Source organism: Bubalus kerabau, chromosome 10, assembly GCF_029407905.1.
Source record: "Bubalus kerabau isolate K-KA32 ecotype Philippines breed swamp buffalo chromosome 10, PCC_UOA_SB_1v2, whole genome shotgun sequence".
NCBI classification, from domain to species: Eukaryota; Metazoa; Chordata; class Mammalia; order Artiodactyla; family Bovidae; genus Bubalus; species Bubalus kerabau.
In genome coordinates this window covers 61,056,457-61,078,526 of record NC_073633.1, presented here as the reverse complement: position 1 = coordinate 61,078,526, position 22,070 = coordinate 61,056,457, and the positions used below count along the sequence as shown (strand labels likewise).

Genomic DNA, 22,070 nt, shown 5'->3' with positions numbered 1-22,070 from the left:
GTGTATATTTAAGTTTAATAATGAATAAATATATCTGTATATAAAGAAGAAAATTGAAATCACCTAGCCAGAATAGATCATTCCATAGACAAAACATAACCATATAATTTTAATTACTAGTACAGTTAATACAGTGTTTTGATCTGCTTGTTTGCACTTAATGATGTTTGCATGAGAATATCTGTTTCAATAAGTCAATCAATGTAATCATTTTCTGCAATTGCATTTTATGGGTGTATAAAAGTATTTAAAATGTGACCACAAAATAATGTGTTAATTATATTTTCTATTTAGTTATATCAATTATATTTTCTAAATAAAACACTTAAACAACAAAGATCTGCTTTAATGTCCCTAAAGATACAATTTGGCTCATGTGTTGTTAGGCCTTTTTCTGTGTGCTTGCATATACATGCATATATCTATATCTATATGTTGTATATATTTTTATAGAATAATAGTTTTGTATATCCCTGTACATTGAACATAAATGCCAACATATGGCCATTTTATAAATAAGCAATAATTTAGTGTTGATTTAATAGTGGGTATCATTATAGTTGTTTCATAAATAATGACTCATTTGTTCCTTACAATGGCTCTATGAGGTAAGTACTATTTTGACCACCATTTTATATATGAGGAAATGATATATATATAGCAGTTTAAAGAAAAAAAAGACCTTTCTCTCCATACAGCTAGTAAAGTAGCAAAGTGAGTGTTCAAACCTAGTTAGTTCCAGAGTCTGTGATCTTAATCACTAATACTATCCTTTATCTTCAACTTGTGGGTTTCTTTTTCCTTACCTTTTCTTTTTTACTACTTGATAACACATTAGTACCTTGGAAAACTTTCCACTTCCATTATTTATACATAATGGAAATATTTCAAAACCTTTGTGTAATATTTGTTCATTCTTCTATTAATTTTTCCAGGATATTTCTAAGCATCATCATTGTAAATGATACTAGAACAGATGTATAATCAGTTTTCAAAGTGTAGTGTGTGGGCCAAAGCTTGTGCACAGTATAGATAAATTGTTTTTTAAGTATTGCAATTTGAACACATCTGTGTATAATAGAAATAGAAGCAAAATTTAGATATATGTTTTAGGTTGGAGCAAAGAAATAGTTTCAGTTATGTTTTATAGTATTTTCATTCCTTTAAAATGAATCTTGTTAAATAACATCCACATGCTATTTACTTTAACCCATATGAAAATTTTTGTTTCAATTTTAAAGCTCCTACATAGTAAAATCATTTTTATTTGGATTTTTCAAATAAGTAACTAAGATATTTGTTATATATACAGACTTTTTGATGCCCTTTAAATACATGAGGAATTGCATTTATACTGGAATATCACAGTAATTTAAATATATTATGAAAACCAACTGTGGCAAAAGCTCACTATGGATTAGTTATAGAAAATTCAGGTAGTAAATGGATTATCCTCTCCCCACTAAATCATATATACTTTCTTTAGTTACTAAAAAGTGACAGTGTGACACATCAAGTAGAAGTATTTATCTTAGAAAATAAGTTGAATTTCAATTTAATTTTGGAAAAAAAACTGTATGTCATGGTCTTAGAGGCTTATCTGAGTTTATCATATTACAGTTCTTACAGTTCTTACCTCCCTGTGGCATTCATCACTTAATAACAACTTGCCTTCCTATCTCATGTCTGAATATGGACTTTTATCATTGTCAATGCAAAAGAGTTAATCTACCTAAATCTTTTGTTAAGTGTATGTTGTGTAAATGTCTAGCTACAATAGGTCATCTTTGCGTTTTGATCCTTTCCACATTATTTTTCCAGAAACTTCTCCTTCATAGACTTAGCAAGGGATTTTGCAATTATGGCAGTATGGGAAAGGGGTGATAATTTTTAGTTATCAGAAAGAGAATTTCTGTTACCTGAAAGTAAGATTCCTCCTGAAGAACTTGAAGAATACGTTTAAATGCAAATTTTCAGTCAAACTATCTTCCAGAAATATTTGTTTCTTATTTTACTTTCCCTATAAGTATTTAAATATATATTTTAATAAAGCAAATTATCGCTATAATTCTCAATATTAAAATTTCTATTGTGTTGGGAAACTGAGACTGGAGCAGACTTTGAAAACCGGGAGTCGGGAGTCGTTGCTGTTTCATGACAAGGGTGCTACATCCTTCACCCCTCTGCCTTCAGCATTCCTAGTCAGTTCAGAGCCAGACCACAGCCTTCCTTCCCTCTCACATCTCAAGTGTCAATAAAAGCACAGTCTATATACAGTGAAGCCAGGTAACGTAGTTAACAATACTGCTAATTTCTGCTCATCTCTCTGTACAGTTCTTGTAAGTGTTGCTGGAAAAGACATGCCAAAGTTTTATTTTTCCTATCTGTCACAGTATAATTCAGACAGGTTCTGGGAGAGAGAAAAGATGGACAGAAAAAGAGAGAAGGAGGTAAAGATGCTTGTTTCACTGAAGTTATACATTTAACATTTTACATTATAGTACTTTTTGAGTTTGGTAGCTTTTGTCATAATGTAAGCTAAGAGTCTTACCAAGATACAAAAATACAAGACCTATTGGGAGAAAACCATCTCAGATAAAGTGGAGAAACAATAGGGGTAGGCAGGAAGTGCCTTGAACCATGATGCAGGCCTGATACCCTGGGAAGAGAGAAGAAGGAAGGAAAACTAGGCATGAGGAGCCTTAAACTGACTGCAGTGAAACTGCATGAGACTACAGTGAAGTGTCCGTTAGTGGGGAGTCCCAGAGAACAGGCTGGCTGTGAGAGGAGTCCCACCTTGAGCATCCGTGGCTGGTCTGCTATGCCCGTTCATTGGGTGGCAGCAGCTTGGGGAGAGAGTGGCTTGGGTAAATGAATGCTGCAGTTGGTTCTGGAGGTATGCTAACTGAAGTCTGTCAAGCAGCTACTCCTAGAAGATTTCTCTGAGGAACATCTGAGTGATACATGCCCGTAGCTGCCTGGCATCTGATAATTTGACATTATTTGAATGTCAGTTTGATGCCACTTCTTTAATCAGTGACAGGGAATGAAGGCACATAAGTACTTTCATGAATCACTTTCTGAGTTAGACTGCCACTCCCTTGGGGCTTTAACTGCATTACTTAAATTTGCTTTTCCCTGGATGTTTGTAGCCAGTTTTATTTTTAATTTTTTTGAAGTTTAGTTGATTTACAATGTGTGTGTTTCAGGTGCACAAGAAAGCAAATCAGTTATGCATATGCATGTAGTAGTTTTATTCATTGCATACTGGGGAGCATTTCAAGGCCTCTCTCTATAATTTTTTCTTCCTAGTCTAGAGGTACCAGTTGTGTCTCCATCAAAATTCAGGAAAGTCTATAAAACAGTGATGAGGGTAGTGGGGAAACATGTTGTTTGAGAGAAGAGAGACTCATAATTTTTGTTCCCTTCCTTCTTCAGTCGCTAAAGTTATCATGATAGTTCTCAAGGAAATAAGTTCTCTGAATCTATGGTAAGAAAGATTTATATTCTGTCTGTGCTTCTGAGCTATGCTATAGCCACTCTCCTTAACCCCAGAAAACCAGTGATTACTTTCCAACCACTACTAGGATTATTGAACCTGTTAGAAAAGAGGTGATGTTGAAAGAGGTAAGAAAAAGAGAAAATGGAGACATACTATTGAAGAGCAGTATCTTCTGTATATGTCAAATAGAAAAAGATTAGCTTCTGTGTTGACCTCCCTTTCAAACAGATAAAATTGCTAAATATATATATATATGAAATAATATATATTTCATATATATTATATGAAATAAGTGCCGAGATTTCCAAGGTTCAATTATTGCCATGAACAAATAACTTAGTGAATGTGAGCAAGTCAATCATTAGTCAGAATTCTGAAGAGTTCTTTTGTATTTAAGTTTACCTTGATTAAAGTCATGACTTTTGTTGTAGTTGTTACACCAGACACAAATAGATTGTAAAATATATGGATATAACAGGTTTAATATACTGTTTCATGTTTGTCATAGTTCTCACATTGCTTTTACATTCTCTATAAAGTTTAGGATCCTATATTCTGTCCTCATGCCTTCTTCCCAACTGCTAGTCTTGACCTCCATGTTTCGTCTGGTGTGAAATCAGTCACTTAACACAGAAGCTAAAGTTGTTCTTATTCTTAAGGAGCTTTTAACCCGTCTTGTCTCATAGCAGCAGTCTTTACCCTGGTAACTGATAACTTTTTATTTTTTTTGCTATCTAGCCCATAAATTAAATTCTTCTGTGCCCCCTCAGGTAATTTCCTTTCTGCTAAAGGAAAAGGCCAGAAATTCTCCTAAGCCTGGACCACCGTTCTTTCCACTGCTATAAACCCTTCACTGGGTCAGTGGTTCATCATGCATAAACATCCTTGCACGCTGTCAACCAGGTTTGCCAAGTACCAAGAAAATGACAGCCTTCACATAACTTTGCTTCACTCACAATAGCAAATCACTCTTTGGGGCAAAATAGAAGCCTTTTTCTTTCACTTTCCAATTATTTGTTTTCATGGAAAAACTCCTTTTCCTCCCAGGGGATTTGGTAGAGGAGAGCACTATACATTTAGGGAGACCTGAGTTAAGATTAGGGACTGTTAATTGTTATATGGGTTATCAGATGCAAACGTATCTACTTCCATAATTTATAGTTGTACAACAATTCAATCACCATGCCTATACTTTTTTCAACTTAGATTGCCATCAGCCTCATTTTAGTTTTCAATACATTTTATCTAGGCAATTACAAGGTTATCTTCTAACTGATCTTCCTGCATCAATTTATTCTTCCACATTAATTCTAGTCTCTTTGTGGTTAAAGACTAATCTCCTTAAAGTGAAAGTGGCTCAGTCATGTCCGACTCTTTGTGACCCCATGGACTGTTAGTCCATCGAATTCTCCAGGCCAGAATACTGGAGTGGCTAGTCTTCCCCTTGTCCAGGGAATCTTCCCAACCCAGGGATCAAACCCAGGTCTCCCGCATTGCAAGTGGATTCTTTACCAGGTGAGCCACAGGGGAAGCCCATTTCCTTAAAGCACAGTCCTTTTCTACTGAAATATATCTAACGGGTCCTCATTTCTGCAATATAAAGTTGGTTGTTTGTGCATGGCTTTGATTGTCCTTCCTGATTTCTGTTTCTCTCTTTTTACAACAAAGTAGTATTACTCCCTTTTCTATGTTCTTCCATGTCATTCCTATAACATATATTAATTTCTTAAGTTACATAACCTTCACAAGATTCATATCCTTGATGACTTGATTTTAAGCTCTTTAAAGGCACAGAGTCAGTCTTTTGTTATTTGTGTTTCCTTTTATAAAGTTTATGGTAGTGTCTTGCCCTTTTAGGACCTCATTCATAAGTTCATTTTGGTTTAGAATGACAGTCTCTTAGATCATTGGTTAGAATTATTTTTTAAGAGACTTGGGTCTACCATATTTTAAGAAAAAATATTCTTGAAATAACTGTAGATTGAGGAGGAGACACATATGAGAAGTACTTTTTAAAAGAAACTTAAACATCTCTCAAACTTAATGTTACTGAGCTCTTAACAGGAAAAGAAAATCACGAGGCAAATTTTCTCATATATAACCCCAGTTGATTAGGAGGCTGCTTTGCTTTGGATTATGAATCTTCTTTTCTATTTTGGAGTAATGTTTAAAGATTCTGCTGAGAAAATTTATACAATAATCCTACTCTAATTATTCTAAGATAAATTTTATCCTTTCTATCAGAAAACCTCACCTCTTTAGAACACTCTAGATATAAATTCACACTGTGTTAAAGATTTCCTCTAGTAAACTCCATACTTGAAAGGAGAATTTTTATGATTAATCATTGAATAATCTTTTTCACCCTGTTCTTTATACAAGTAATAAAAGGAGTCATCTTGCTCAATCCATTATAGAATGAATGAAACCTGGCATCTCGTAACTAATGTCAGACATAGTCATGACAGTGTGTAGTTATATCAGCTAGAAAATAATCTCATGTGAGGCTGGGGTCCTCTAGTGCTCAGCACTCTGCCTGCAGTCCTCCTGCCAAGCAGACACATTATATTTTATTAGCAAGATCTAGCCTAGACAGAGAACCTCTTAGCTAGGAAAGCTGACATCAGTAAGGCTATCAACTTTCTAAAACTCATTTATCAAAAAATGATTACTAAGCCATTATTTTCCTGTGGCAAAAACAAAGCAAAAGAAAACCACCAAAAAAAAAAAAAAAAAAAAAAAGAAAACCCTGCCTATCTAACTTCGGCCTACCACCAGCTGTCAGTTTCCTAGTTTATGTTGAGCTGAAATTAGACTCGTATATTCCTTAATATCGCCATTTTTATGTTTAGCCACAAAGCCCAGCCACTAGGCCGACTCCTTCAATGTATGGAAAACCACCAGGTTTAACTACAAAACACCAGGACCACATCCTTAGACTCTGTTAATAGGAAATATATGTTAACATAACGTCTGTGGAAGGAAGATTTGTTATTGACTGCAGTCTGAACCAGATTTATAGATACCATAGTTTTCTTGGAGTAAATTATAAATAATTTCTTCCAGGTGTATTTTTTCCTACTTAGATGTTGGCACATAATTCATAGAACTCATTTACAGGATTAAGAAAATGAAATTGTTACCTCATTACTACTAGCTTATAGTTCACAAAATTAGAGATTGACAGCTTTTTCATCTGGCCTAGTTTGTAGCTTAACATTTTTTCTGACTCAGTAGTAGACTGCAAACGCAGAAGGACACTCAACCCAGGGATACTGTGTAAGACTCTCAAATCTGGTAATGATTTTAGTGAAAAGATTCCTCCATCCACAAAAGACCTGATGTCCACTCTAAATGAGACCATTTTCTGTGGTGATAAAGCAATGCAGAGAGTATTCCTCAGCCAGATTATATTTGTATTATTAAGTTGTTCATAAGAATATGCAACTTCAGGATCATTCTGGGTTGCAGGGTTTCACTGAAACATCACATAGCTTTCTCTATGGCTCAACGGGTAAAGAATTCACCTGCAATCAGGAGACACAGGAGATGTGGGTTCAATCCCTGGGTCAGGAAGATACCCTGGAGGAGGAAATGACAACCCCCTCAAGTATTCTTGCCTGGGGAATCCCATGGATAGAGGAGCCTGCTGGTTTACAATCCATGGGGTTGCAAAGAATCGAACACAACTGAGCAATAATATTAGAATATATACTCATCATATAAAGGCCACTCTCTCTGCTTTTTAAGAAAGATAGGTTTACATTTCTGATTGAGAAGATGCTTATGGTCCTTCATCCATATCAGCCCTGGATGCAGCCCTTCATTCAAGGGAAGGAAACCATAGCCACTACCAACTCTGAAACTTTCCTTTCCATAATTGTTTCACACAGTACTGGTTGGCTCCTCAGGAAGGGCCTGCTTTCCCTTTTATCTTTCAGTGACTGCCAGTCAAAAATATACCCAACAAGAAGTCTGTCTTTCCCTAGTTTCTGAAAGCCCAATCCCAGCTCACTGTACTTGAGATGGTCTTTAAATAAATCCCAGATAATGCACTTTCCAAAGACTAGCTTTTGGTAAAGCCACTTCAGCTTTAGGGATTGAAGTTGCAACCTACAACCCCCAGCCCCTGAGGCCATATCTTTTCTCACCTTTGTGACTCCCATTCAGAAATGCTTTCCTTCTTCCAGGCTCCTCATCTGAAAACCAAAATATCTTTCAAGCTGGTACTTTCTATCCTCTCTTCTAACCTTAAGTATTGCAGGAGGACCCACCTCATTAATGTAGCAGCTTCTAGAGACATTCTAGCCTCAGAAAAAAATTCCTAGTTAAGAAACCATAGGAGAGCATATATGTTGGAGAAAAAAAAATTGCTATGTAGAAGCATATTTTTCTAAAGCTTGATTTGTATTTAATTTGCTTATTGAACATCTGTGTATTACTGTGCATTTTCAGTTCTTTAAAACAGATCTTTACTCTTGAGTTAAGTCTCTGGCTTGGCTTAAATTCATTAGAAAATCAATGAATCTTTAAAGATACACTAAATAGAATCAAGTTTAATGTTTGAATGCCTTCCATTTATTTTATGTGTTTGAAAAGTAGCGAATTAAAATCACTGATAATCCTTTATGAATATAGTAATTGGGTAGTCAGTTTTAAAACACTGCCAGTTCAGTAGCTATGGAAAATAATCATCTGTTACATTGAGCAGAAAAAATGGCTTGTGTTAGAAAATTACCAGTTATTAGTCAAAAAGCATTGAAAATAATGCCTCTAGGTTACACGACAATTATGATTACTATGCATCCTTAACCTGAGGGTTCTTTCCAAAGCTTAATTGATTTGACTATTGACTATATCTAACATACATAAACTATCTTAGGGGAAAAAAATGAGCTTGATCATTTTATATCCCAATAAAGCATATATTTAATGGTGCTTTAAGTATCTTTTAATAAATGAATACCTGATTCTATGAAAGTAGATAACATAGATTTCCTCTTACAGACAAGTATTTGTTGTTGTTTAGTCTCTAAGTCTGGAGAAGGAAATGGAAACCCACTCCAGTGTTCTTGCCTGGAGAATCCCGGGGACGGGGGAGCCTGGTTGGGCTGCCTCTATGAGGTCGCACAGAGTCAGACACAACTGAAGCGACTTTGCAGCAGCAGCAGTCTCTAAGTCATATCCAATCTTTGGGACCCTATGAATTATAGTCCACCAGGCTCTTCTGTCCATGAGATTTCCCAGGCAAGAATACTGGAGTGGGTTGTCATTTCCTTCCCCAGGGGATATCCAACCCAGGGATTAAACCTGCGGCTCCTGCATTGGCAGTAGGATTCTCTACTGCTGAGCCACCAGGGAAGCCCAAAGGCAGACGATAGAGGAGATCAAAAAAAAAAAAAAAAAGGAAAAAAAAAAACAACACAGTAATAGTCACTGCAAACCAAAATGGTTTGCTTCCGTAATCTCATTTGAAGTAACAAGTTTGCTTAATCCACCATATGTTCTTAAATATTGAGCAGCTTGTTAATCGAACCATAATTCTCAGATATGACTAATTCTAAATTGAAGACTAGTAGGAATACTTCAAGGCTGTATATTGTCACCCTACTTATTTAACTTATATGCAGAGTACATCATGAGAAACAGTGGGCTGGAGGAAGCACAAGCTGGAATCAAGATTGCCGGGAGAAATATCAATAACCTCAGATATGCAGATGACACCACCCTTATGGCAGAAACGAAGAGGAACTAAAGAGCCTCTTGATGAAAGTGAAAGAGGAGAGTGAAAAAGTTGGCTTAAAGCTCAACATTCAGAAAACTAAGATCATGGCATCCAGTCCCATCACTTCATGCAAATAGATGGGGAAACAGTGGCTGACTTTATTTTGGGGGGTTCCAAAATCACTGCAGATGTTGATTGTAGCCATGAAATTACTTACTCCTTGGAAGGAAAGTTATGACCAACCTAGACAGTATATTAAAAAGCAGAGACATTACTTTGTCAACAAAGGTCCATCTAGTCAAGGCTATGGTTTTTCCAGTGGTCATGTATGGATGTGAAAGTTGGACTATAAAGAAAGCTGAATGCTGAAGAATTGATGCTTTTGAACTGTGGTGTTGGAGAAGACTCTTGGTAGTCCCTTGGACTGCAGGGAGATCCAACCAGTCCATCCTAAAGAATATCAGTCCTGGGTGTTCATTGGAAGGACTGATGTTGAAGCTGAAACTCCAATACTTTGTCCACCTCATGCGAAGAGCTGACTCATTTGAAAAGACCCTGATGCTGGGAAAGATTGAGGGCAGAAGGAGAAGGGGACAACAGAGGATGAGATGGTTTGATGGCATCACCGACTCAATGGACATGGGTTTGGGTGGACTCTGGGATTTGGTGATGGACAGGGAGGCCTGGCATGCTGCGGTTCATGGGGTTGCAAAGAGTCGGACACGACTGGGAGACTGAACTGAACTGAACTGAGGTAGATACCGGTCTTTATTCTTTCTTAACACTTAAAAACAATATAAAATATGGGATAAATGTAAGGAAACATTTTAGATATTTAAAAAATAGGGCTGATGTTTCAAATTCATTATAACAACAAATTCTTTCCCTAGTGTTAATTATAACAGGCCCATATCTAAGCATTATGTGTGATTTTCTTTAAACCTCACCACAACTTTTTGAGGTAGATGTTACAATTATTTTTCAAATGAGGTTACTAAGCCTTAGAGATATTTAACATGGTCAAGGTGAAATAATGATCATTAGAGCTGAGGTTTGAACTAGGTTTATGTTATTCCAGGACTTGACCACTTTACTAGTATGCCAAACTAATGTAATTTGCAAATAAATGATCCTTAAGTCTACATCAGTTCTTTGTAATTATGTATTTTGAACATAATGTTACATTATGTATTGGTCTGATAAGGTTTCTAAGTAGGTGTATCAGATAAAACTTGTAGATACATTTTAAGATTCCAGGAAAGTATTTGCTAAGGTTTTCTATAATATCCCCTAGGAATATATAAGGAGAAGGCAATGGCACCCCACTCCAGTACTCTTGCCTGGAAAGTCCCATGGACGGAGAAGCCTGGTAGGCTGCAGTCCATGGGGTCGCTAAGAGTCGGACACGACTGAGCGACTTGACTTAAACTTTTCACTTTCATGCATTGGAGAAGGAAATGGCAACCCACTCCAGTGTTCTTGCCTGGAGAATCCCAGGGACGGCGGGGCCTGGTGGGCTGCCGTCTATGGGGTCGCACAGAGTCGGACACGACTGAAGCGACTTAGCAGCAGCAGCAGCAGGAATATATAATATTTCATAATATCATTAAGATAAATTAATGATGAATTGAATGACTAAACCCAAAGTGTGATGACTAATGAATCAGGTGGAATATCTTAGTAGGGTGCTTTAAGAATTGACTTTAGGCTTCCCTGGGGGCTCAAGCAGTAAAGAATCTGCCTGCTGTGCAGGAAACGGGAGACACAGTTTTGATCTCTGGGTTAGGAAGATCCCCTGGAGGAGGAAATGGCAGCCTAATTCAGTATTCTTGCCTGGGAACTCCAACGGACAGAGGAGCCTGGTGGGCTGCAGTCCATAGAGTCACAAAGAGTCGGACATGACTGAGCACCAGCACTTTGATTATTTTTAGTTGAACTAAATGGAAATGTAAAAGATCTGATTGTAGGATTTGTGGGTGACATTGTTGGTAAAATAGCATTATTAGATAATGGAATTAATATCTAAGATTTTAGCATATTACAACTGAATATGGTAAGATGAAGTATAAATAGTGTATGAGTCAGGATAAACCAGGTTACTATGCAATAACTCACCATCCTTCTCAGTTTTTTTGTATTAATCAAATAAAGGTTTATTTCTTATCAGTAGTACATTTTCAATGCATATAAAACAAGGAAGGAGGATGCACTTGATAGCTGCCCAGGGAACCAGGCTGGCAAATTCTCAACACACATTTTCATGGTTTCACTGTAAGGGAAGTAGGCAGTGACAAACTGGGCTCTTACTCTTAAAACTTTTTGTTAGACGTGACATGTTTCCTTTCTGTTTATACTACAATGAACAAAGCAAATCATGTGGCAAAGACTAGTTTAAGGGGAGGGTTGTTGCGCTCTTATCATATATCTGAAAGGAGAAAAGACCTGGAGTGTTTCTCAGCAGCCTGATTGTCACAATTAGGGATAGGTGGGGGCCTTGAACTCAGACTGTAGAAGAGAGGAAAGACAGTTTAATATCGACACATGAAAAAATTCAAAGTGTCCATTGAATCTAGTGGCAAATTAAGTCAGATTGTGATGCTAGCATGGTGAGCCTGCAGGGAATGTGCCTATAGAGCACCAGGAGAGAAGTGCAGAATCCAAACAAGATGGAAGGCCTTGCACCATGTCCAGCTCCCCTGCCTCTCAGGACCGTGCACTCAGTTCAGGGACCAACACCTGCACAGGGTGTAGATAAAAGAGAAGGTTTGTAGATCAAACACGTGTGTTGAAAAGGGATCTCAAATCACACCATATGAAAAGCCATCAGTGAGCCAGGGACACACCGAACCTGAAAAAGGGAAGGTTCTGGAGAGAATGTATTCAAGGTCTTCAGATATTTAAAAGATTAGATGTGGGAAAGCGATTAAATTGTCCCAAGCTTCGCAGAGGGAAAAACATGGATAGCTGGTGAAATTATGAGTAGCCAGTCTTCTTAATATGAGGAGAAATTTCCAACAGTAAGATTTTGTGAAGAACCAAATTCTGTGTTTCCAAAGATACTTAAATAGTTTGAGTGATCACTTGTTAGAAATGTTGCAAAGGAAATTGGGTATGAGATGCTTGATTCTTCAAAAATTCTTCCAGTTTCAAGATTCTATTACCTTTTATCCTAATATCCTAATATAATCTTGGTATCAGACAGATGTTTCTGTGTAATGAGCCACCCTGCGATTCTGTAGCTTAAAACAATGATTAACTGATCTTGTCTGCATTCACTTATGCACGTACAGTCTGCTGGACAGGGGCTGGTTCTCACATGTCTGTGGGTGTCTGACTATTATCTGGGCAACAGAGGGGAGTGGGCTATATGTCACTTTTCATCCAGCTGGCCAGACGAAGGTTGTTCATATGGCAAAGACAGGATTCTAAGAAAACAAGTTGAAGCAGCAAGGCAACCTTAGGCCAGGCTTGAAACTGACAGCCTGCACTTTTGCTACATTCTTTTGTCCAGAAAAAGTAATAGTGAGCTCAGATTCAGTGGAAAAAGACCCTGACTCTCTATGGGAGGAAAGAATTCATGACATTTATCTGATCTACCATACTTATGTATGCCTATAATTAAATATTATTCAAAATTACATACTTAGAATTTGAAGAAAATAGAATGCTATTTCATGTGTTTACCTTCACTTATAAAATGATATTCTCTGCACTTGGAATAATAATAATAATAATTACCATGAAAATAGAATCTAATTTTTGGCATTAAGCCAATTACCTCAGCTATAATACAAGGTTAAGGGTGACTTCACTTTTCCAGTGGATAAAGTTCTCCGAAAATTTATTAAAGGAAAATATTTCTGATTTGGAGTTGCCAGGAAAGATTTAATGAGGAGATGGCATTGAATTGGGATATGAAGTTTGGTAGAATTTTAATATGTGCCTATAGAAACATCAGAGCAGAAAGTAGTTCAAAAACTTAAATAGCATCACAGGGAAAAAAATGTATGGGACAATAACATGTCATAGTATATGCAGGAGAAAAGTGGAAGATGGGTTTGAACAGGCAAGTTGAAACTGAATGCCTGACTACAGATATTAAATATATTAATCTTTTGAATAATATATCTGTAACTTTGAATTTCTGTGTCTTGTGACAATGACTCAGTTGTTCTGGGAACATAGTGGTTGAACAGTAACTACTAGGTGATGACAATGAGGGGAAGAAACTATGAATTTATATTCAGAAGCCTTTACAATTTTCATTAACATAGCAGACTCATCTGCCAAAAGTACAAGAAACTTAATTTTTAGACGCACGTTAGTCTTTAGAAGCAAGTGCACTCAGGCATGGCAGATGTGTCTTTTGCTTGGAGTGCTTTTACATAACTCTGTCAACCATGATAAACATCACTGCAAATCCTGCTCATTATCTTGATGATTAGACTCTAAGGTCCCGGGTAGGAAAGGCCAAAGTAGAGATGGATAGAAGCCTTTGCTGCTCAGAATGGTCTGAGTGTAAATCTTTTCACATAGTGTCACATCATCCACCTTATCAACTTAACATATAAATATTCCTTCAGGAAGCAACACTTGAAATACTTGTTCCAGGTGACAGCTACAGAATCTCATGTTTCAGAAGAATCCCCAAGTTTAATAAGAAGCATGTATTTGTATCAAGTACAGTAAGCCCCCTATATATGAACAAGTTCCATTCTGAGAGTGAATTCTTAAGTCCGATTTTTTTGTAAGTCCAACAAAGTTAGCCTAGGAACCCAACTAACACAATCAGCTATATTGCACTCTACTGTAATAGTTTTCTAATACTTCTCATACAACTAATGCATAAAACACACACACAAAATAAAACATTTTTAATCTCACAGTACAGTACCTTGAAAGGTACAGTAGTACAGTGCAACAGCTGGCACACAGGGGTTGGCATAGAGTGAATGGGTAAGAAGAATTACTGATGGGAGGAGGGAGAGAAGGTGGGAGATAGTAGAGCAGAAGGATCATCAGCAATAGGAGATGGAGGACAAGCTACAATTTCACTCTAGTCTGATGTTGATGGCACAGGTTCTGATTCCTTGCTGGATTCAGTTCTATCTACCCTCTTGGAAAAAATGATCTGTTGATGTCTGGGTAGTAGCCCTTTTTTCCTCTTCATAGATGACACAGTAGCACTGGATTGCATTCTAACTGGCTGCTGCAACCTTCTTGTACTGTTCTACATTTGGATCCTGTTCCTCAGAAACAGTGCATCCTCAAGTAAACTAACTTGCATGATTGGGCCTGTGAACACAGTCTCACATCTTCAAAAGTTCACAACTTAAAGGTTCGTATGTAGGGGACTTACTGTATAGAAAGTTAAAAAAAAATGGAGACATAAAATTTCTTCTGGAAATGCAAATTAATCCAAGTATACCATGGGAGAAGTACAGTGTTCTTTATAAGCTTCACATAGGTAAAAAACAGAAATGTCAGAAGTGAGGAAATATAGTTGGCCTTTGAGTTTGTCTCATTGGAAATGTAGGTGCTTAGGAGTTAAAAAAAAAAAAAAAGTGGGCTGAAAATATTTGCTATAGCTATCTTTTGCTGGATTTGGGGATTTGGGATTTTTTGATTTATGTATTTCCTTTTCTCTATATGTTGTATACATTTTTTATTTTTCTATAATAAATATATCTATTAATTCTACATTTAAAAGTACAGGAAGTACCAAAGCAATGAATGAAACCACAGATTATATACAATAGAGTATATTGTCTGGGTCAGAGCTGAGAGTCAGATTTGACCAACGTGGTAAAATCTGTGGAAACTCTTGACAATGTATGCATTTGCCTTCATTGATTTATACAGAGTTTGAGGGGAGTACTTGTAATTGAGGATTTAGACTTAGATATATTTGATGGGAAGACTGGGTTAGCAGTAATGAAAGTGATCTGCAGCACAATTCAGAGAAACACAGGGAGGTTTATGTGAAAAGTCTTATCAAAAGTGAAAAAAGTAGCCTGACATGGCAATTCAGACTCAGATCTAAACAGCAGAGAAAGGTGTGTGTGTTTATATGTGTTTGTCCTTATCCAGTCTTAAAAGTTGTATAAGTAGCTCGGAAGGAGGGAAAAGGGTATATGTGACTTTGGTATCCAAGAAAAACTACTGAACCATCCTACTCCCTCACCAACTGGGTACAGACAGCTCCAAGGGTACAAATTTAGAGACAGAACAGTAAATAAGGGTATAATATTTTCAGTTCTCCTGTTTAGCCACTGGGACTTGAGGAGGGGAAAATCCTGCATCATCTCTGAGCTACAGGCCGATGTGGTGTCACAGTGAATACCCAGGATTTGGAATTAGAAGTCTTAGTTTTAAATCTTGACCATGCCACTTATTACCAGGGTGAGCTTGGGAGAGTCAGTTAATTTGTGAGTCATTTGAAAAATGCAGATTGTAACCATAACGTGTAGCTCACAAGATCATTTAATACATCTCAACTTTTTCACCTAGCACACACAAACATGATCATTTTATGATACATTAAAGGAAAAATAAAAGCTTTGCTTATGATAGCCAGAGATGGTGTCTCCTGGGACTGAAGAGTTTTGTAGGACACAGAGCTTTCATGCTAACCCCGGGAAAGCCCTGGGCAAACTGGGATGAGGTGGCTACCCTAGTGGGGCTGAGGGACTCTGGCTGCCCCCGGTGGCCACTAAGATTAGTGTACCTGTAATGCATGTGTCGCTCAATAGAAGGTTCGTTAAGAGAATTAAATTAGGCAATATACTTGTATCTATGCAACTCTACTCCTCTAGGCTCTGCCTGAGAAAATGCACAGATTCTTACTTGGAGAGAAGTAGTTATCTACTTCAGCTTTCTGCTCAGCATATTTCATTAGACATGATTGTTTGCCTCTGGAAGACACAAAGGTCATATCTCAAGAATAACAAAGGAAAAGGAAAGAGAGGAACCTTAACAGAGAATGGAGCAGACATTTCTGATCTGAACTGAGAGTGAGAAGGAGAAACTTGGGTAGAACAGAAATATTTTCTCTTGCCCCTTTAAGGAAGCTAGAGTAAGTAGAACTCAGCAGGCCTACATCTCTTTTCTAAAAATTTTTGATATTTGACCGGAGAGGTGGTAGATACTTCCTCCCTTTTAGCATGTATTATAGTCCAGGCCTCTGCTTTTATTCACTAGGTATTAGGCTTATCATCTCAACTGAGATAAGTTTCTTTTTTCCTGATGTTGAAAGCTGGGCCATGAGCAGAAATGATGAACCTCTTGGAGTCAGAACTGAAAACAGATCTTACCATGGCTTAAAACTCAACACTTCCTGCATCACACCATTGAACATCTCCCTAATGGCAATGTGTCTTATGAATATACTTTAGTTATTTCATGATCACAACTGAGCAGGCTACAATAGAACTGTCTAATAAAAATTCTGATATAATAATTTCTAAGTTCCTCTAACATTGAAATTGTATGGAGATTGTTGGACCAGATAATGTAAACACAGTAAAAATTTGACACACTATAAATACCAATAGATTTGAGTAGAGGAAAGACTTAGAAGGAGGACTGTATAATTTCAAAGACAAGTCAACACATTTTACACCAAGTGCAAAAGCATTGTTTATGATTAGAGGATGTAAAACAAAAGGCCTTCTCTGTCTTTATGCGTGTTGCATTTAGCTGAGAAATTAGTTGAGGGGATAATACTGACATGTGAATTATAAGTGATCATTGAAAACAGGAAAGAAAAAACAAATGGTCTTGTAGCTAGAATATACATGGATGATCTCTTGGTATTTAAGGTTCTACTTGACAGTGACTTGGACATGGGAATTAGGGATCCGTTTTGGTAGACAAATAGGCTGGTCTTGAGAGGTAATATTGGGACATCACATCATCCAGTGCCAGATGGGGAAGGACCTTGAAAATCAGCTGCAAAGCTTGGGGTTTTTGTTTTCTAAACTACTTTTCTAACTCCAAATACTCAAAGGATGTGCTGGTTCACCAGAATCAGGGGAAATTCCAAATGCATCTTTCTCTTCCCTAGTACATTATGTTGTCTGCATAGCTTGTCCTTAGAGAAAGTTTTAGACAATCAGGAGTCAGGAAGGGCATTTGAACATTTTTTTTTTTAATTTGTATGAAGTTTGAATTTGAAATTGTGTACAATATATACTGGAAACCATACAATTGGAAGACTTGAAATATTTTGGATAAAAAGCATAAAGACTATTTTATAAGAAAATAAATGAGGAGTTTTGCTCTAGGCATATTTAGCTGGGGGAAAATATGAAGTGGATAGTCAAATATAATGTTGGATAGTCTTCTAGGAATGAGGGACTAGATCGTCAGTGAAAGTTTGAGACTGGTATATAGATTAGAGTTTAAACACTGCACAAGCTGATAGCTGAATGGAAATGGCACAGATAGATATAGAAACCTATGAAGAGTGACTAAGAAGAATGTTGTTAAATCCTCATGGCTATGCATGCTGCTACTTTTTTCCTTCTTTCAAATAACAGAATGTTAAAGTACAGTCTCATGTTAAGTGGTTGATCACTCCAGGATATCCTTGATTGACGTGATCTGAGATCTTGCAAAGATCAGGAGTCATTCATCCTCTTTTTAAATTTAGAACTGAAATTCATGAACTTTAAGTCTGGTGTAAGATTCTGATGTCTGGACTTCTAGCTAATTAGGTATTCAGCAGTATATCTATGGGCAGGTTTATTAATATCTATAAATTTTTTTCATTCACATGAATGAATATAATTACAATCCACCTCATTTCAGCGCTATGTGTATTCGGTGAATTAGTGTATGTAAGCATTTCACACAATATATAACATACAGAAAACAAATGTTCATTACATGCTAGTCATTAATAATCACTTCATGATTTCAAATATGCTTCAAAATCTCTGTCTTTGAAGGCTTCTTTATGGTTTAGATTTTAAACATCAAGCTGTTTTAATGAGAACTGAGGTGCTCACATCAGTGAATACCCTTTCTAACATGAGTGGATTCAGATTGCTGACTGTGATATGTCAGTTTCATACAGTCTAAGAAAAGCCAGTGTGGGTAACAGGACACACCCCAAATAAAAAAAAGCTTTGCTAGTCCACACTTGATGGGTTATTGTAAATAAGTCTTTTGATCTATATTTAATTTCAGAGTCATTCAATAAATTAAATAATAACAAATAAGCTGGTGAAGTTGTACAAAGAAAGTGAGGTCTTATACTGGCATTAGTCATAAAGCCATGACTTGATACCTGGCATATATGCCTAGTGTGGCAGTGGTGAAAAACTTGCTGAGGCTAATGCTTTTATTATCCAGGGAAACTGCAGATAATCTGAATTTAAATATTTATTAAATATTTCAATAAACTTGGAAAATTAATAATACTGTCACATTTTCTCTTTACGCATCTTAACATTTTTATAGATTGAAAAATGTTCCTTTTTTTTGATATTTTTATGTTTTGTTTTCTATTGGATACAGTAGGTATTTTGCTGATTATCACTGTTTGACTTTTCTGCAAATTTCCAGGTCTCTGCCATAGAGAGATTTATGTTTTTCTTGAAGCATACATCTTATGTTGGTTAACAAAAATCCTCAGTTCTATGTTCTTTAGTTATTAGAAAGTGACATATAATAGTCATATTGTTGTCACTTGTAAACTTATATAAATTTGTGTGTGTGTGTATGAAAAGATGCTTTTAATATTTTTTTCCATAGAACAGTGAAAGTGAAAGTGTTGATTGCTTAGTTGTGTCCGACTCTTTGTGACCCCATGGATGGTAGCCTGCCATACTCCTCTATCCATGGAATTCTCCAGGCAAGAATACTGGACTGGGTTGCCATTCCCTTCTCCAGGGGATATTTGAGACCCAGGGATTGAACTTGGGTCTTCTGCATTGCAGGCAGATTCTTTACCGTCTGAGCCACCACAGCCAGTCATATAATAGATAACAATATATAACTCAAAGGGCTAAGGTGAACCCAAGTGTTTAGTTCACTGCAGGGCTCATCATCTGTGATTGCACAATCTCGAGACCAAATGTGTTGCTTGTGCCTCTATGAAATCATGAATGGACAAAACAAAAGGCATTCAAGAGATTGCCTGTGCCAGTCTTTGCAGTGAGAAAGACATTTGAACTGTTGTGGCCTTGTGCCAGAAGATCTCCTGGCAAGGATATTTAGGTCAGTTCCAGAAAATAGACAATTCCTGGATGTTACTGTGAAAGGTCTCCTGGGGTCTCTAGACTCAGAAATCATCTCCTACCTCCTTCCTGCATCTAATGCAAACTAGTTAATTCTGGTTAACGTGCTTCTTAGTTTCCACTTAATTCATTAGTTTTCTAATCTCTTACAGAGCTATATTCTTAAAAATTGTACTCCAGATTTAAAATAATCTCCTAAATTACCCTTTATTGAAATTCAACTAGATTAAACATGAAGGGGAAATCTAGAGAAAACAGATGTTGAACAATTCAAGTCACTATGTTTAATTTTAACATTTCAATCTTTGTTACTTGAACAGGTAAGGGATGAGAGACATCTAGATAAAGTTATGCCATATTTTAGGATTTGCTTCTCTTTCTCTGTCTTTCTCCAAGGTAGTCAGAATAATGACCCTGCAAAAATCTATACATTCTAATTCATGAAACCTGTGAATATATTGGGCTTCTCTGGTAACTCAGCTGATACAGAATCCATCTGCAATGCAGGAGACCCCGGTTTGATTCCTGGATCAGGAAGATCTGTTGGAGAAAGGATAGACTACCCATTCCAGTATTCTTGGGCTTCTCTGGTGATTCAGAAGGTAAAGAATCAGCCTGCAATGTGGAAGACCTGAGTTAGATCCCTGTGTTGGGAAGATCCCCTGGAGGAGGGCATGACAACCCACTCCAGTATTCTTGCCTGGAGAATCCCCATGGACAGAGGAGCCTGTTGGGCTACTGTCCATTGGGTGGCAAATAGTTGGACACGGCTGAGTGAATAAGTACAGCATAGTAGCTAAGACAGTAAAGAATCTGTCTGCAATGTAGGAGATCCAGGTTCAATCCCTGGGTCAGGAAGATCCCCTGGAGAAGGGAATGGCTACCCACACCAGTATTCTTGCCTGGAGAATTCCTAACTTACTTGACAAAAGGAACTCTGTGGATGTGATTGAATTAAGGATCTTGAAATGAGATTATCCTGAATTATCTGGGTGGGACCAGTGTAATTATAAAGGTCCTTTTAAGGGAAACAGAAAGGTTAGATAGAAAAAAGGAGATGTGATGAGAAGAAAGGAAGCAGAGGTCAGAGTCATGTAAGGAAGGGGCCACAAGCTAAGGAATCAGGAAGCTTCAGCCTCTAGAAACTGGAAAAGGCAAGGAAAATGATTCTCCCCAAAAGCAAACAGTAGGATCACACTCTGCTGATACCTTGGTTTTAGAACTTTTGATCAAAACTGTAAAATAATGCATTTGTGTTATTTTAAGCCACTAAATGTATAGTAAAGGGCTTCGCAGGTGGCTGAGTGGTAAAGAATCTGCCTGTCAATGCAGGAGATGAAGGAGACATGGGTTCAATCCCTGGATTGGGAAGATACCCTAGAGAAGGAAGTGGAAACCTACTCCAGTATTCTTGCCTAGGAAATCCCATGGACAGAGGAACCTGGTGGGATGCTCTGTTGGGCAGTCCATGGAATTGTGAAGCTGCTACTGCTGCTGCTAAGTCTCTTCAGTCGTGTCTGACTCTGTGCAACCCCATAGATGGCAGCCCACCAGGCTCCTCTGTCCTTGGGATTCTCCAGGCAAGAATACTGGAGTGGGTTGCCATTTCCTTCTCCAATGCATGTATGCATGCTAAGTCACTTCAGTCCTGTCTGGCTCTGTGCGACCCTATGGACAGCAGCCCAGTAGGTGCCTCCACCACAAGATTGTCTAGGCAAGAATACTGGAGTGGGTTGCCATTTCCTTCTCCAGGAATTGTGAAGAGTCAGACACAATTTAGCAAATAAACAACACTACCACCACCAACAAAAAATTTGTAGTAGTTTGTTATAGCAACATATAGGAAGTTAGTACCCTGTCCCTCTGTTTTTTAAGATGGTCTAAATAATTCTTAAACTTGATCACCAGAGTACTTTGCATCTTCTGGAACACCTGCTGCTGTTCTTTTCAGCCTCCTGTCTTCTATCTTATCCAGAACTTCTGCAAATTTTGTAACAGAACCTCTTGTGCAAATGTACCACTATGACTGTTTGGGGATTGAGGTTGCTTCTGGTATCAGTCTAACAGAAGCTATTCATCTAGTATAGGCTAGGTGCTCAGTGCTGTACTAGGTATTGTCTTAATCTACTGTATCCTTTTTTATCTAACAGGTTGCAGTGTCTTTTGTAATCGTGTGTTGAGTAGTTAACTTGGAGAGTGAAGTCACTTGCAACCTGAAAAATCAATTATTTTCTTGTTCATTTACTAGCATAGGAAAGGAATTTATTTTCCTAGCTGGAGAATTATATTCTTAAATGTAAATTATAAGACCAGTTTATTTGGAAAGTTATTATTCATAAAATTATTTGCTCCCTTAAAATATCAGGTGGACACTGAGTCAACATCTGAGATCTAGATGAAAACAGGTATTACAAGTGGAAGCCGCCTTTGTTCTGTCAGTCCAGCAGTTGCCAGAACTGTCACCCACAGAGGGGCCACTTGCACTAACAATTATGTATGTGTGTTGTCAAATTTGAAGTACAGTCTCAAGTGGTCTGGATTGTTGTACACTACTTGAATTTGATTTTTCTTAGCAACCAATCCACTTGGCACTGAAGTA

The 22,070-nt window shown here is 37.3% G+C and overlaps 1 protein-coding gene across 3 annotated transcripts in view; it reads left to right on the top strand.

Annotated features, from left to right (window-relative positions):
• The window catches only part of UNC13C (unc-13 homolog C), an 860,874-nt gene that overhangs the window by 337,365 nt on the left and 501,439 nt on the right, over positions 1 to 22,070 (top strand). The window lies entirely within an intron of this gene.